The sequence below is a fragment of the Oxyura jamaicensis genome, chromosome 5 (genome assembly GCF_011077185.1).
Source record: "Oxyura jamaicensis isolate SHBP4307 breed ruddy duck chromosome 5, BPBGC_Ojam_1.0, whole genome shotgun sequence".
NCBI lineage: Eukaryota > Metazoa > Chordata > Aves > Anseriformes > Anatidae > Oxyura > Oxyura jamaicensis.
Genome location: NC_048897.1, coordinates 55,348,274 through 55,364,154, shown reverse-complemented (window position 1 = coordinate 55,364,154; position 15,881 = coordinate 55,348,274). Strand labels below are relative to the sequence as shown.

The window sequence follows — 15,881 nt, the reverse complement described above, 5'->3', positions numbered from 1 at the left end:
GCAGCATAGAGCCTAAACTTGATGAGTGCAGGGTATGATAACCCAGGCTCTGGGATGCTCTTTCCAGGCTCTCCCAGCTTCCTGTGAGCTTGAAATATGAATTGTATGAGCTTCTGTTTGCCCACCATGTGGAAACTCCCAGAGAGAGTAAGGATCTTGGAGAGACCTGGGTATGTAGTAGCTGACAGCAACATGTAGGGGGAAGAATTATCAGAGCTACTGAACTTCAAACAAAGATTTAAAAAAAAAAAAAAAAAAAAAAAAAAAGGAAGAAAGGAAGAGGAAGAAAGAAAATGGTACCAGTGTGTATTGAGAACTCTATAGTCAGAACCCACCCCCAGACTGCCAGCAAGGGAAAATGACAATAAATGATGAATTAAATGAGATGATAATGCATATCAGTTAATGAGCTTTATAATGGGAGCCAGATTTATTTTAGAAATTGTGTTTAAAGTAGATGATCTGACCTGACATGCACAGCTTTGTTTATTCAGTTATTTTGAGCAGCTATCATCTAAGAAGCACAGGTGTGAATTCCTTTTCCTTTTTTTTTTTTTTTTTTTTGGTTGTTGTTGTTACAAAGCTGATTGCAAAAGCTTTTGAAAACTTGGCTTCCTGAACAAAGTATTTCAGGTTCTCTGTAATCATTTTGAATACAAGATTAATTCTTTTCCTGCAGTAAGACATTATATTGAATATAACTTAATTCTAATAGTTCATTGCATGGCTTGCTTATGAATGTTTATATGCAAGTAATTTCCCCTTCTAAAAGTTGACTTATAACGCAATAGCTCTGACTTCTTTAGGCTTTTAAAGGTGGGAAATTGGCCTGACTGCAGCCTTACAGCAAAAGCAGCAATTACTGGGGGGGGAAGAGACATTCAGTGTATGAATACTTAAATTCAGTGGGGCAGAAGTGCACACACTGCATGGGGTATGAAGGAGAATTTTTAAAGGTATTTACATCTATCTTGCCTATGTCAACTTGTTAATTCTGTTTGTATATCACATGAGCTTTGCTGTTCATAATTCATTCAGTAGGAAAGACAAGCTATTCCTGTGAAGTCTCAGAAATCTGATCACCATCCAATTCTCCATCAAAAGGAGTTTCTGGAGACACCCCTGAGTGTTTGCAAATGTTGAAGCTAATTCCAAACAAGGAAATCAAATCCAAGTGCTCTTAGTTTATTCTCCTAGAGAAATTAAGGCAATATAATGTACGTGCATGTATACATAGGAGAGATTTTGGTTTCAGTTTGGAATGATAACAAAATCTCAAAGGGAAGACTGGTACATAAATCAGCAAATCACCAAAATATATGCATAACACAAGTGTACATGCTGTCTTTAAGGAGGTGAGATTTGGGGACAATAATACATGTTAAAACCTGCTCTTGTGTCTTATTTAAATTTATTTTTCCTTTTTTTTTTTTTTTATTAATCTGAATCTGACACTGGGTTAACAATTGATTCTTATCACCCCAGCCAAGATTAGGACTCCACTGTAGATAATTACATTCTTGTTTCTCAGATGAGGAGAAGAATGAAAGGGCAATAAAATTACTTTCCTACGTTAACACAGGGTGCATATAGACCACACTGTGAATTGTACACAACCTGGATGAAAGCATTTATCCAGTAGTAGAGTGTCCAGTAGAGAAAGTGAAAAACAACCACCAAATTTCCTCCTTTCTGTGTGTTTTATTTTTTCTTCATTTACATATAAATAAAATGAGGTAGTCTTCTGGTAACCCACAGAAAAAATTGCTCAAGTCCCAGATGGTTTCATTTGCCAATAGAAATTGATAGTTGTTAGCCCTGAATTTTCAGTTTGAAAAACTCATCTGAAAAGGAAAGTGAGAAATCAAAAGGGGCGAACCTAAGTTCATTTCTTTGTAGATTTAGCCCAGAAAGATGCATTCAGCTTAAGAATAGCTTAGTGAGAACTCTGAATTTATTGTCTTAATAGACTTCATACTGATATAACAAGGACAAAGAAGCACATTCTTTTCCCTACTGAAATTTTGCTTTTATTTTCTAGTCGGAATAGGAACGAAGATATATGTATTATACCTCCAGACAATTTCATTGTCCTTGCACTTGCTAGTTGGTACTGGGGAATTTGTAACAGCTAAAGCAGTTTCTAAAATGATCTTAGACTCTGCCTTTGCACCAGGATTGTTTTGATTGGCAGGCTCATTCTGGAATAAATAGTGCTGAGTTTAGATGTTTGGATTAGATTTGTTTTGTTTTTTTTTTAACTGAGATATTTACCAGGACTGGTTAGAATAGTCAAAATTACGGAACTTCCTGAATGATACTAGAAGTACAAACTGATTGGAAAAGCAATTTATTTCTGACTTCCTGTAGACTTGGTTTATGAAAATATTAATCTGATCTTTTCTACAGGAATGGTGGAAGATCTGAGCCTGCCTTGTTGGTCCCCTTTGGTCTGGCTTCATCACAGGCACAGTGGCACTCTCCGAATTCCAGGGTGAGTCCAGCAGTGAGGGGACGTGGGGCAGCTCCAGAGTGGGAACGTGCAGATGTGTGGGAAGAGGGAGGTTGAGGCTAGCTTGGTGCTTTTTGCATTGCGTTGTCTGCAAAGACACATGCTATTTCTTCCTCTGGGATGTATTGTGTCAAGTATCAGGGATTCCTTGCTTCTGAAAATTCATCAGATATTTAGGTCATATTATTTCTATGACCATGATACAGCCCATGTTTGTGAAGCATATACTGAATTTAAATTGCGTTTACAATTAATACAAACTGAATGGTTCCCACACCTTTACCCAAAGCATAAGAAGGATTTTTTTTTTTTTTCAGTAGATTTTAAGTTTCATAGCATTTCGTGCAAAGCTCTAAATACTTGATTGCAAGTTATGTTCAAATGTCTGGAATGAGATTCTTTCAAAAGGTGTTTCTCTGTGGAATACAACCACATAATGAATTCTGCTCATTTCCTGGGGAATCATTACTCGCAGCAAAGAAAGTAAACTTTAAATTTACACTTGATATCATAGGTTCTAGAGGGGTGATGAACTGTGACATGAGGCTCTGAATAACTTGAAGCTTAACAGCTGTGAAATTGCAAGAAAACTCATTTGAATATATAAAAAAAAGTATTTGAGTGTGTTATGAACAAGATGCTTCTGTTATCAAAAAAAGCATTTAAAAATGGAGGCAGAGACCTTTATGAAGACATTGAAAGTTTTTATCATACTGATCGGGCTTAGATCGTCTCGCTTACTGGGTACTTGATTTACCTGATAAGGGTAATTGCTGGATTTTATGCAGGAAAACCATTGAGGTTCAATAACAGAATGTCATTTCACTGGCTTTGAAAACAACATTATGTAAATACACAGTAATGAGTTCACACCAGGAGAGAGAATTCAATGAGGTTTTTTTCCTTGATCATATGCATTGTCTAAATTTGAACTCCAGATTTGTCGTTGGCTTGACATGTTTTTGATAAACAAGTATTGGGACTTAATGAGCAAGTACAAAGGGTGTAATATCATAGGGGAAACAACGTAAGAATATCAAAATGATTCTAATGGACAGTGAAGTCTCAGCAGTGTAACTTTAATGTCTTACAAAAAGAGTCTCTGTAGGTAGAATGATAATGCTCTTTGATGGTCTAACGGCTTCTACTCCTTAGGGATACCCAGTGAGGAATCTTTGAAATGTTTTGTATCAACCTTTTTTCATATCCCTTGTCGGTTTTGGATTATTCTTTTCTGTTTAGTTAAATGAATTTCACTTTTGATATATGCTCTAACATGCATTTCTACTCTGTAAAAATGACACTATTGGGTCCCATATTTACTTTATTTCAGGAACTAAATGTCAAGTATATTTACAGTTGAAAGTGTAACTTGATAAGTCCTGTATCTGAAAATTCAGGCTAGGATGCAAGTGTTGCATTGTGTTTGTTATTTTTTGTCCATCTTCATTGATAAAGGAAAACTTCTGCAAGAGACCAGAACTCACTGAACAGCTGTTTTGGTGATGACCAAGAAGAAAAATAAATCCATTTTATTTCCCTTATCTGCAAGAGCTGTATATAGGGGTTTGTCCTTTAAGATGAGATATGGCTGATTGTCCACAAGGACCAAATCTGTTCTGTAGCTTGTCATAGGCTGTGTTAGAAACCTTGTGGATGTGTATTCCCTCAGCTGCAGAACTATATCCAGCCTTTACTACTGAGACCAATTTGCTGTAGAAAGAAATCAGCTATATCTCAAAGTGTGTGCTTTGAGGTATAATGCCAAGGCTTCTGCCTTCTAACCTAGCCTTCCTTTCTGAAATAAGTACTTCTCTGCCCAAATTTCTTAAATCTGAAACTAGTTCTTTTTCACACTCCCCAGAGTTCTCCAGCAGATTTGAAACCTCATCGCTGTCTTGCAAAAGCCTGAAATTCAGGGCATACAGGCTTTGCTGAAGACTTTATAGAGCAGCCACATTTTAATCATTGTCAAAGTGCAAAAGATGCGCAGAAAAGACAGTGAAGAATAATCAAGAAGTACACACAAAACCATCCTTCTTCTATTCGTGTTGTATTGGGAAACCTCTAAGTTCTGGCCATCCCATTTGTTGGGACTATTCCCTCCCCTCATTTTTTAGCTCCTCAGTCTTGTCTTCAGGCTCCCATCCATCTTCCAAAAGTAGCAGCCTTTCAAAACAGGAAAAATCCAGCTGTACGTGTTAGGTGACCTTCTTGTTTGGCTTCAAATCCACCGTGTATGATTTACTGCTTGTGTAGTCAACCTGCTGTCCAAATCGGGAACATTTTTCCAGATGATCCTGGACTGAAACAAGCACTTTGCGGTGGTTCCATTTGGACAGATGACTGCTCAGATTAGTAATTCTGAATCAGTGTCAACCCAGAATATTCTAGGCAAATACAGAGATCAAAAGGCAAAAGTTAAGTGACAGTAAAAATTAAAATGAATGTTCAGGTAGCGAAATGTGTATTTGTAGCTTTAAAGGAAGCTTTTCAAGGAATTTAAAGCAGCTTGGATTTCTGCTTAGGCTGGATTCTGTGGATTTTGCATGTGGTTGTGCAATATATGCTGAAGCTGTGTGGCAACGAATCCCCTTCTGTGGGTGCTTGTGCTGCCTTGGTGAAAGGGTGCAACTAGATACAATAATGAAGCAGTCACCTTTGCAGAAATTACATACTTGAAGAAATACTTCTAAGCATGCTACATCTGCTAACAATTAAACATATAGAATGTTTTCTGTAAAAGTTGGTTTAACGTGTTGTAATAAGAACAGATGTTTGTTAATGAACATACTGTGTTTTAATGTTTGAAAATCCAAGACATGCAACATTTCTTTGTACGTGAATGTTTTTTTTTGTTTTTTTCAACCTATCTTCACTGGGAATTCATAACATTGTTCCTACGAGCATGAGTAAGTTTTATTTGGGTGAGATAGGCAGTGTGGGGTTTCCAAAGTGCTACTCCATTTCACGATAACAAAGCCTGATTATTTTTTTAAAACTCTGCAAACATCAAAGCATTCTTGATCTTTCCTGTTCCTAGTTTTAATTTAAGGGTGTGTCAATCTAGAGCAACTGCTGCCATGCCAATATGTCACTCTGAATAGTACACAATGACAAATAAAATTAAAAGCAACAGGCCATCAAAAATTTAAGCCTTTGTTGAGAGTTGTAACCCTTTCCAAAGGGTGTGATGTTTTAGTGTCCTGGTCTTCATCAGACATATTCATTGGGTCATTTGAAGCTTAAGTATTCCTTCAAATTCATTTACCTTTTAGAGACAGTCTGCCTGTGAAAGGGTTGGGTGACAAATGATGCTGATGAGCTAAAACTTAGTTTAAAAATAATAATAATTTTTAAAAAAGTCAGGTTCCCAGAGGAAAATCTGTTAAGATAGTTTTGAGTAACATGTAGCATGAAAAAGGTGTTAGTGTTCAGGGGGAAAAACAAAGCCACCATCAAGCATTTCAGTGTATCTGAAACCTGGGATGGTTTACTTGGAAGTATATCTGAAGCAGGAAAACAAAGCTGTAGGGCAAACTTTTAAATGTAAATCTTAAACCAAGTGATTCACCCTACTTCCCTGGCAAAAACTGCATCCTCGGGGCACTGACCCTGTGACCTGCTGGGGACCTGGCTGGCTGCAGGCTCTGCCCTTCCAACCGTGTTGCCCGATGGGGCTCATTGGCTACAGCTGGGAGCCTTTCCCTCCAGCCTGCCCAGCCCCTGGGGGCTCTTCAGGGTGCCCTAAAGGTCCCCTGTCCTCCTCAGACTCCCCTCCTGGGAAGCCCAAACCCCAGCCTGCCCCAAATCTCCCATGCCATGTCTCTTTCCCAGTTTGGAGCCTCTGCATTCCCTGGAATATCCCCTGCCCGTGAAACCCCTCTGCAGCACCTCTCCATGGCAGTGAGAGGTGGGCACACACCTGGCTGGGAGGGGAGGCCAGATGGCACGAATTAGCTTCGTTGGCCCTGACCAGCCTCACCTTGCACATCCCCACCCCCGTGGACTCAGCACCCCATTCCAGTTGGACCCACAGCTGCTGCTTGTGCTGCGCTCTGCAGAGCTGGTCTTTGCTGCTGCTGCCTTCAAAATTTGGTTTCAGTACGTGGCTGGTGGGGAGTGAAGACAGAGGTGTGAAAGTAAGTTTTTGGATTTATTGCACATGATAAAATTCCCAATTTCAGTGCTCTTTGTGTTACTCCGACTGTAGTAGAATTGATCCTGGTGTCTCTATGCTCTTAAAGCTGGTAGATATTTTCTCTAGAGAGTTCTAAAGGGCATGTTGAAAGCTTATCAGAAGCTGATCCTTGATGAGCTCAGTCAGGATGCTTAGGTGAAAATCCGTTTTGACCAAACACCCAGAACTATGCATGTATATATTTATTTGATTGTTTATTTGATTGTTTTTTTCATTTGTTTTAGTTATTAAGGATTAAAATTCTGAAAAGTGTGTACTAGTTGTGGTGAGATCCCTTGTATATTTGATTATTCCAAATTCTCTGTCTTTGTCCTTAGCTGGGAGGGGTGGAAAGCTTGTTCAGCAACTTGTGAAGCACAGTTCATTTTCTGATCCTGTAACTTCTCACCAAATATCCTGTGAGAGCGATTTGTTGTCTTGCTAGGTAACATAACAAACTATAAAAACAGTCTATTAGCTGTAGAGTAGTTGCAAGTTAGTAACTTTGCTAGGGGCATGCAGAATTTATCTTTTCATGTTCAGAAAATCAATGAAAGCTGTGTTTTTTTATAGTCAAGGAATTTCATTCTCATCCACCAGAAAACAAAATCAAACCGAGCTAGCAAGGAAACCTCTGCTAGTATTCTACACGGTTCTTTCTTTCTTTGCTTGTCTCTTCCATTCCTCTCTTTCCAACATGAAGTCCTTTGCATACTTGTTAACGTTGTATAAAAATGTTACATGCTACATTTGACAGCAAAGGTATTTGACAGAAAACTTTGTACCAGCACTGGCATGATGTAAAGATTCTGGTGCCCTTAGAGCTTTATGAAAAAGGCTCTTTCACTTAGTCTAGGAACCGGTGCAGTGGTGCCAGCAGGTATGGTTGTTGGTGGTGAGTCCTGCGGAATTAACTGGAGGCTTCAGATTGTTTCACCCATGCACTCAAGCCTGTTAAAAGACAGTAGTTCTGAATATGATCATCTTTGGGTAGATTTTACCACCTGATTGAGAAGTTCACATATAAATAGTGCTAGGTGATCATCTGTGTCTCTTTAGTTATTACTAGAGTGATATCTAGATGTGATGAAGAAAGGACACCTGTAGCATTTGCCACACATCTCATTTTTGGTACCATGCTCGTTGGAAATCTTGGAAATGATTTATTACATAAGATTTATTCAAACTTTATAAAATAGAGGGTTTTTTTATTTATTATTAGTAGAAATTGAGAATATTTACTACCGATCTGGAAGAGCTGAAGCTTAGAACTAAATCAGCTCAGAGCAGACACAGCTTTTTGTTTCTTTAAAGCTAGAGAACTGTGAACTACAGCTAAAGAAGCTTTTCTAAAGTAACAGTACTTGTTCAATACTTAATCTCTAGAAAGGCAAAGTTCTTGCTGGTCAAGGCACTCTCATTTGTGTTTGTCTGGACATGTTTCTAAAAGATGAGGCAGGCAAGACAGCTTTCTCCCCAGTCTCTTTCCCACCCATCTTAAAAGAAATGATTTTTCCAAGATTCTTTACTTCTTTTCTGAAAACAGCAGGAGTTGATAAATTTTAGTCCTGGCCACTGAGATGTCCAGTGCTGCCTCCACGTACTTCAGTCACCTGGAATTGTCCTGTTCAGCCCCCATCAGTTCACCCTCAGGTACCACAGGGAAGTCCAAATGCTCTGTGTTTTGTCTGCTGTCTATTAAGAAGATTTTATTAGCTTTTGCCTCTCATGGGGGCAGTCATAAATGTGTTACAAAATATTTCCCCATTGAACACGTTCAGTAAGACTGTGCCTTTAGCTACAAAGTCACTTGTATTCTCCCAGAATTGCTTATTTAGCGAAGGCAAATCTTGCTGTAATTCTGTAGGTTGTGATGTAAAAATAATTACCATCCCTGGCAAGTGTTATTTTCTCCATATTGCAGCTTCTTCCCAGGCAACTTTTATGTGAATTGTGTTATAATATGATGTTAAGCTACAGTTTGCATGCAGTAAAATGATGCAAAGAACAGGCATTATACCACTCAGTTTTAATGCCACATAACAAATGACATATTTCTCATGGGGAATGTGGGGAAGAGGCCAGTTGCTTTAGGGCACCAGATCCTGATCCCATTGAAACCACCAGGAGTCTTGCGATTGACTTTGCTCGTGCCAAGATTTGGACTGTGAATGTTGGTAACTATTCAACTACAGAACAATAGCAAAATCATGTTCAGAATTAAACAACAAAACAACCTTCATTCATATTCCCCCCCATTTATTGTTCCTTATAAATGTATTCAAAGCCTATCTGAAAACATCTATGATTTTGTAATTAAAGCTGGGCAGAAAACAGAACTACCTATCTCATCCAACAAGCAAAGCGTAGACATCTATGTCGGTGAAATACTGGCGCATCTCCTACAGTAAGGAAAAGGAACACTGCCGAGTGGCTCAGCTTGCAAAGGCAGTATCAAGATTCTTTATTGTTTGTACAGGTGAAGATCAAAGATGCTATCCAACAAAAGGACTTGAGTTTTAAAGAAACACTGAATTAAATAGTTCCTTAGGTAAAAATAAGTCCAAATGCCATGTTTAAGCTAGCAAACATGCTTGTGTGCACTTTTTTGTAGGTAATTACTGTTCCCCATGTAAATGTCTTGTGCAAAAATGACTTAATATCTCATCTTGCCCCTGTGATTTTATGTCTTTGTTGTAATTTTGCTCTTGCTAGCTTGCAGTAGATCTAGCCATGCTCTGCTACTTTGGAAGCAGAAGTAGATTGGTATCAGCTGAAAGAGCTTCAAAGCAAATGCTGAACTGATCAGGTTCTGCAGCTGCCCTGTGTGCTGGGGGGATGACCACAATTCTATGAAAGGGTGCTTAAAAAACTATTAAAAACAAAAAAACTGTGTGGAACACAGACATTTCATAACACGCTGGAATGTTACCAGAATTTTTCTATTCTTCACCATGAAGCAAAAAAGGTCTTGGGAGTTCCTAATTTGCTGATGTAGAATTGCCCTGATAGCGACTATCAAGTTTTCTCATAATTCCAACTTGGTTATGCAGCGTACTGCACCAGCTGTGTGATATGAAGTTACCAAACATCAAAATGTTTCAACAAACTTTATTTTTTTTCTGTTGCAATCCTCCTGGGAGACCTCTTTATTCTGAAACTTTTTTGTTGCCTTCTGATATTTCTAAGAATCTTATACTTTCCTAGGAAATTTAAGTTCTGGAAACTTCTGAACTTGGGCTTTTGAATTTTTCTAAATAATGTGGTTGGTTACTTCAAAATAAGCCTTTCTGGGAATTTGGGGGGTGATTTTTATTTTTTATTTTTTTATTATTATTACTTAAAAAAAAAAAAAAAAAAAAAAAACCTCTGTTAGAATTTGTTCTCACCAGAATATTAATTTTCTGGAGAACAGGAACAGTGACTTTCCAGGCAGTACAAGTATAGTCTCTCATGTAGTTTTTTGTTTTTTAGTAATTATAAGCAGACATAATAATTTTTGATTTTGCTTTTTATTTAATTTTTCCAAGCTTATCAAACTTCTTACTTGCAGTTACAACATTCTGCGCAGGGTTGTGAGGTGAAGAAGGTCGTGACTGTTAATGCTCTGGTACTGCAAAGGCTTTCTCTCTTAAACCTGAAGATTTCTTAAACAGACATGCTGGTTTGTGTGGAATAAAATCTAGATGGGATGTTGTAATGAAAAATAAATGCCAGCCCATTAGAAGAATAAGATTTTATGTAATGGGGTTCACAGAGATTGAGGATGAAATTGTTGCAGGGTGGGGGAGAAAACATTAATGCTGAAGCTTGTATTAACTCATTTGGAATAATTCAGCGTAATAAAAGGTATCTTTGCTGTAAAATGTGTAAACTGAATGTTGTCGTGGAGTACATGTAAAAATAAACTTTATTATAGAGAATTTGATTTGCAGAAAGTTTGGTAGAGATTATTTCCTAGTATCAAATTATCTTTTCACTTAGGCAGGATGGAAGCTGTCTAGTTTATGACTTGTTTACTGGGCCGAGTAAATACGCAGTTATTCCACGCACGTGGAATATGTTTGTGGAAACACATGATGTTTATCTCTTTTAAACAGTATTGTGGTTTTGTTTTACCATAAAATTCCAAAATGGCAATGAGCACTAACACGACTACTTACGTCCTATTTGTGGATATTTGCTTTTATCATTTTTGTGTGTTTCATCTCTGCTGATTATTCTTTTTGTGCAAAAGTTAGCTGAATTAGGAACTCCAATTTAAGAGAGAGGCAAGAATTCCGGTCACCTTATGTAGGTTGTTAGAAAAATTATTTTGGAGAACTAGCATGAGATGAGCAAGATAGGCCGGCTGTATCTGAAGTCTCACTGCAGGCTCTTCCGTGGATCTGATCAGTTCTAACAAAATTATAGTCATCTTGTGAGCTGAATAATTCAGAAGCAGATCTGTAGTATTGGCAGAAAAAGTGGCTTGAATGCTGGCTAAGTTTTAAAACTTTTAAAATTTATTTAAATAAGTAAAAAGAGCAAAACCAAACACATTTTGAAATATTAAATGAGTTATTTCTGCTAGCCAGTATAAATATATTTTTCTTCATATAAACATCAGAATAACTGGGTTCTTCTAGCCAAGATGCCAGAGCAAGGATATGTAAAAGGTAATCATCGTTTCAGAAAAATGAAAGTTGTTTGCATGTTTTTCTTTGTGTATTTTAGTTTGTTTTCATTCTGAGATAGTCTAGGAGTGCATTTGGTTCATATGTGTCCCTCCTGTGATATGGTTAAATAATGTTTCTTTTTAGCTACGTGTCCCTCAGTTCCCATTTTTTTTTCTCTACTGTTTAACTTCCCTAACTTTCTGATTGTGCACTTCCTTTGGACTGTTTTTCAATTTTCTAAATGTGATTCAGGGACTAGCTGTGTGCTTATGCTTGGTGTTCCTTTCTGCTGTAGGTTTTATGCATGAGTTTCAGCGACTCTGTGTTCATCTGCAAAATGCCATTAATACTTAGCTTATTAAGGGCAATCTTGTACAATGACTTTCTTGTATTTCATTTGATGTTTTTAGGAGCTATGTCTGTTAACAGCAGTATCAAAGAATACCCCTTCTTGAACCAAATTAACCATTATAATTAAGAGCAGTCCAAATACTTCTAGCTTCAGAAAATGCCAGATTTGCTAAACTGAAACCTTTAATAACAATGTTTTGATAGGATAAATCTCAATTTGGAAAGCTTGGGCCTGCGGTAGAAGCTTGGGTAAAAAGGAGAGTAGGAAAGCCTGGGGTCCTGGTGCCGAAATGAACCGGAGCCCAGCGAGCAGGAGGCTCCTCAGCAGCGCAGAGCTGCCAGCTACCTGTGCAGTCCAGTCTGGAGAACAGAATAGGAGGAATGCGCCCCATTTCCAGGTGAATTGGGCAGCCACGAACCCTTAATCTCATGGATGTATTTGTAATATTAATCTTATTTTTTTAATAGTGTATTTAGAAAGGTCTAAACTTGTAGGATCTCAGACTCATTCAGGTCTTACAGGCTAAGTATTCTGTTTTTTCTTACACATTTCCATCTTTGTCTATTTAATGGAATGTTTGCCCTCACTTTTTATTTAAGTGTTCTCCATGCAGAATGCAAGTGTTTTCATTCCAGCCTCAACTTTTTTTAAAAAATTATCTTGGGTCTTTTGAACATCCTTCTTCCTTCATAGCTTGTCTTACAACTTTTTTCATACTATTAATAGTTGTGGGGGGTTTTGTTTCTGTGTTGTGTGTTTTGTGTTGTGAATGGTACAGTTGGTTTTTCTGTGGTGACTTCTGTAGCTCTGATTACTTCCTTCACAGCAGTTCTTCTAAAGTATTCAGGACAGCCATTTCTTCTGTGTACTTTTGAACTAGTTGGGCATCGCTTACACAGTTTACAATGCAAATAAATTGTTTTTAGACCTAATGCCTGGATACTCCGTTTTTCTAGTTTATATAATCACAGCAACCAACACTCTATTAAAAGAGCCTGACTTCTTTCACTAGTCAGTATGTGACAGCTTTCTCCTGTTCCAGTGGTCAGTAATACCTCTGCTTCTATGTTTTGATTCTAATAGCTTTGAGATTTGTAGTTTATGATCTAGAACAACCTTCTTCCCATTAGCAAGCCGTAACAGTAGATGCATATTTAAGAACAGTAACTTTTTTTTTTTTTTCCCTCAGACTCCTAATTATTTGCATTGCTGAGCTACATAATGAAAATCAGAGCAATAATGTATTTTCTGCGAACTCTGCTTTTCATTAAGGTTTATGGAAATTTAATCCAATTTATGGACTTTCACATCCGGATTTTAATGTTGACATTTTTCACTTCCATTTTTCATACTGCATTTTAAACACCCAGAAAATATAAAAGTCTAGAAATGGATTTCAAAAGGAACCAGAAGAGGCTGGTGGGTTTGTAAATGGTAACATGCCATCAGGACCTCCTTTGCAGTCTCGGTATTTATTCCTATTGGGCATGACGACATTATCATCTTATTTAGAGACACGTTTTGACAATGCGAAAACTAAGATGTTCAAAAACATAAAATAATAGAAGATGGAAAATACCTGCATGCATAACTGATCTAGTCTCTCATAAGCAGTGGTTAAATATTTTTTTTCTAATGCAGCATTATAGCAATGGTACCCAACAATATGCCCATGATTTGTCTAAAGCCCTCTGAAATCTACAATTGCAAATTGTTTCTGGGACTCTGCTATTTCATCATTATTACCTATCATTTTCTGTAGTCAAGGGGTAAAACTGTGCAAGGTGTTCACAGTATTCTTTTGCAAAGAGTCTAATACAACTTGGTACTGTTTTTTCCCTTTTCATTTTAAAAAAGAAAACCAAATCTTCATTTGGTTCCGTAGATCGTTCATGCTTTCTTGTAAGGTATCAAACTGTGGAAACTTGTTGCGTAGAGTGTGGTGGCTGTTAAATTTAACAGGAGTTCAAGATGTGGCTGGGCAAATCCATACGAGTCAAAATTGAAGAAAATCTGAGCCAGAATTTGTTTGGAGATCGCGATGCTGGAGTGGTGCCAATATGTTCCTTCTTGCCCGGCTTCCTGAGCTATCTGCCAGTGAATACTGGGCTGAGGGGTCCGGGAGTTGTCTCGAGCTTTGCCCAGGAGGACTTTGCCACATGCGATAACTGAGGCACTCCACAGTCTTCCCATGTCCCTGCCTCTTAAGAGGTGCTGGTGGACCTGCAGCACAGCCTGGCTGCTCCCACGGACTCATTCTCTGAATACATGCATACTTCAGTCGTTTCCTCAAATACCAGTCCTTCAGCTCTGTTGACTATTTTAGGTTTCATTCTCTGTTGCAAATTTGTTGTCTTGCTAAGAAGTTGCAGATAAAATTTCAAAAGGAAAGAACTGTATTGCAGAGCAGAAGGAATATGCTTCTGCGTTGACTTGTTTACTGCTAGCAACAGCCTCTCCAAAAAGGTAGATGAGACTCCCTTGAGCAGTGACTATGAGTAGCTATAAGCAAATGTCAGCAGATCTTATGAACTCTTTTAGTTGATCCAACTTCTGAACCATTTCCCACTCTTTTGAGGCTTTTATCAAGCTGCTGTCATGTTCTGCTGAAAATTAGAAGGTCTTTTAAAAGCTACGAGGCTGAAAAGGAAAAAAGACTTTCAATGTGAGTATACTCCTGCTGAGCTCTGTGCAGATGATGCTGAAATCACAGTGTACATTTGGTTGTTAGTGGAGCAGTTCTTAAAAAGTGATTCATGACGGTTCTCAGCGTTAGATGCCTTGTGGCTTGCTGTGCTGTTCTGGGACAGTGCACATACCTGCAGCATGAACAACCAGATAAATAAAGTGGAGTGGGACACAATATTTTAAATCTATTTTAAATTAAAATTAGTAAGCATGACTTCAGGTTTTTTAGCTGATGCAGGAAAAAGTATATAATTGGAGAGTTCATAGATTGTCTTCTTCACAAGTATTCTTGTTTGTCGTCTTTTGCTTGTGAGCATTCAGACTTTGTCGGCAGTGGCATTTCCTATAGGTCTGAGGGGGCCGACTGCGTGGTGCCAGGGCAGCACCACAGCTGTGCTGGGAATGGTGCTGTCTTGCTGGAGTGTCGTGGTAGCAAGGGTATGTAGGAGAATTTGCAGAACAGCCTCAAATAGAAACTTTAAAGGGAAGGGCGTTGAAATGCTATCAAAGCTGGACCATTAGCTTTTACAATCTTTTTTAGTTCCTTTCCATCTGAATAGAAAAATAACCAGAGGCTTTCCCTGACGTCTGTAGGCACTTCCTCTTGTGCAAAATACCCTTTTCTTTCCATTTTTGTTTTTCTACTATTTTTTTTTCCTATAAATTCTACTGAGAATAATCTGATTTTCAAGCTTTTGGAATATTTTGATTTTTTTATTTATTTATTTTTATTTATTTTTTGTACACTTCCTATTTCAGATTTCAGTTATGGCTGTCAGGGCCAAAATAAAGCAAGAAGCTTGCCTCGATATTCTTTTCCTGTTTAAATTGGAAAGACCAAGAAATCTCTTAGGTCCTATACTTGACAAGATCCAAGCCTTTTGTACTGAAAATTGGAAGTAAACTTCTAAGCGTTGTATGCTGTTTATATGACTAGAACATCCGGACTAAATTCACTGATTAATTGGGAAGTCATAAAGCAGATGCGGCTGTCTGTTTTACCTGACGCTTCTTCCTGCGTGCCTTCAGGCCAGCGAACCACTCCCAGCATTAATGGTAAATCTTGCAAGATTTTTCACATCGGATCAGTCTTGTGATCTGTTGTGTCTGCAGATCAGAAGCGTAGTGATGTATCAAAAGAAGGAAGAGCATGCCAAGAGTTTTTTGAAGTAGCAACGGAAGTCTTTCGACAATAATCAAGCTAAGCAAATAGCATGGACTCATTTAGTGTTCTGAATATGCTCAGGTTTGCCAGAATGTATAAAGTTAGATACGGACTATGAAACTGACTACTATTGCATGTGAGTGGGGGCTTAATTGATGAAATCGAAGGATTGGCGGTAGGAGGTTTTGAGGGCTGCAGACCTCATATGTAGATGGAGAAGTAACATTATCTTTGCATGTTAAGGTTTGTTTTTTTTTTCCCCTATAATTAAAGTGCTTTAGGGACAGAAAACAATATGGCACCCATTTGGTATTTGTCTTGCATTT

The 15,881-nt window shown here is 38.0% G+C and overlaps 1 protein-coding gene across 1 annotated transcript in view; it reads left to right on the top strand.

Moving 5' to 3' along the window:
- The first annotated feature begins 2,413 nt into the window (after window positions 1-2,413).
- The window catches only part of SPON1 (spondin 1), a 223,804-nt gene continuing 210,336 nt past the window's right edge, over window positions 2,414-15,881 (top strand). The window contains exon 1 of the mRNA XM_035328572.1: window positions 2,414-2,494. The gene's annotated coding sequence lies outside the window, so the exon portion shown is untranslated. The remainder of the gene's footprint in view (window positions 2,495-15,881) is intronic.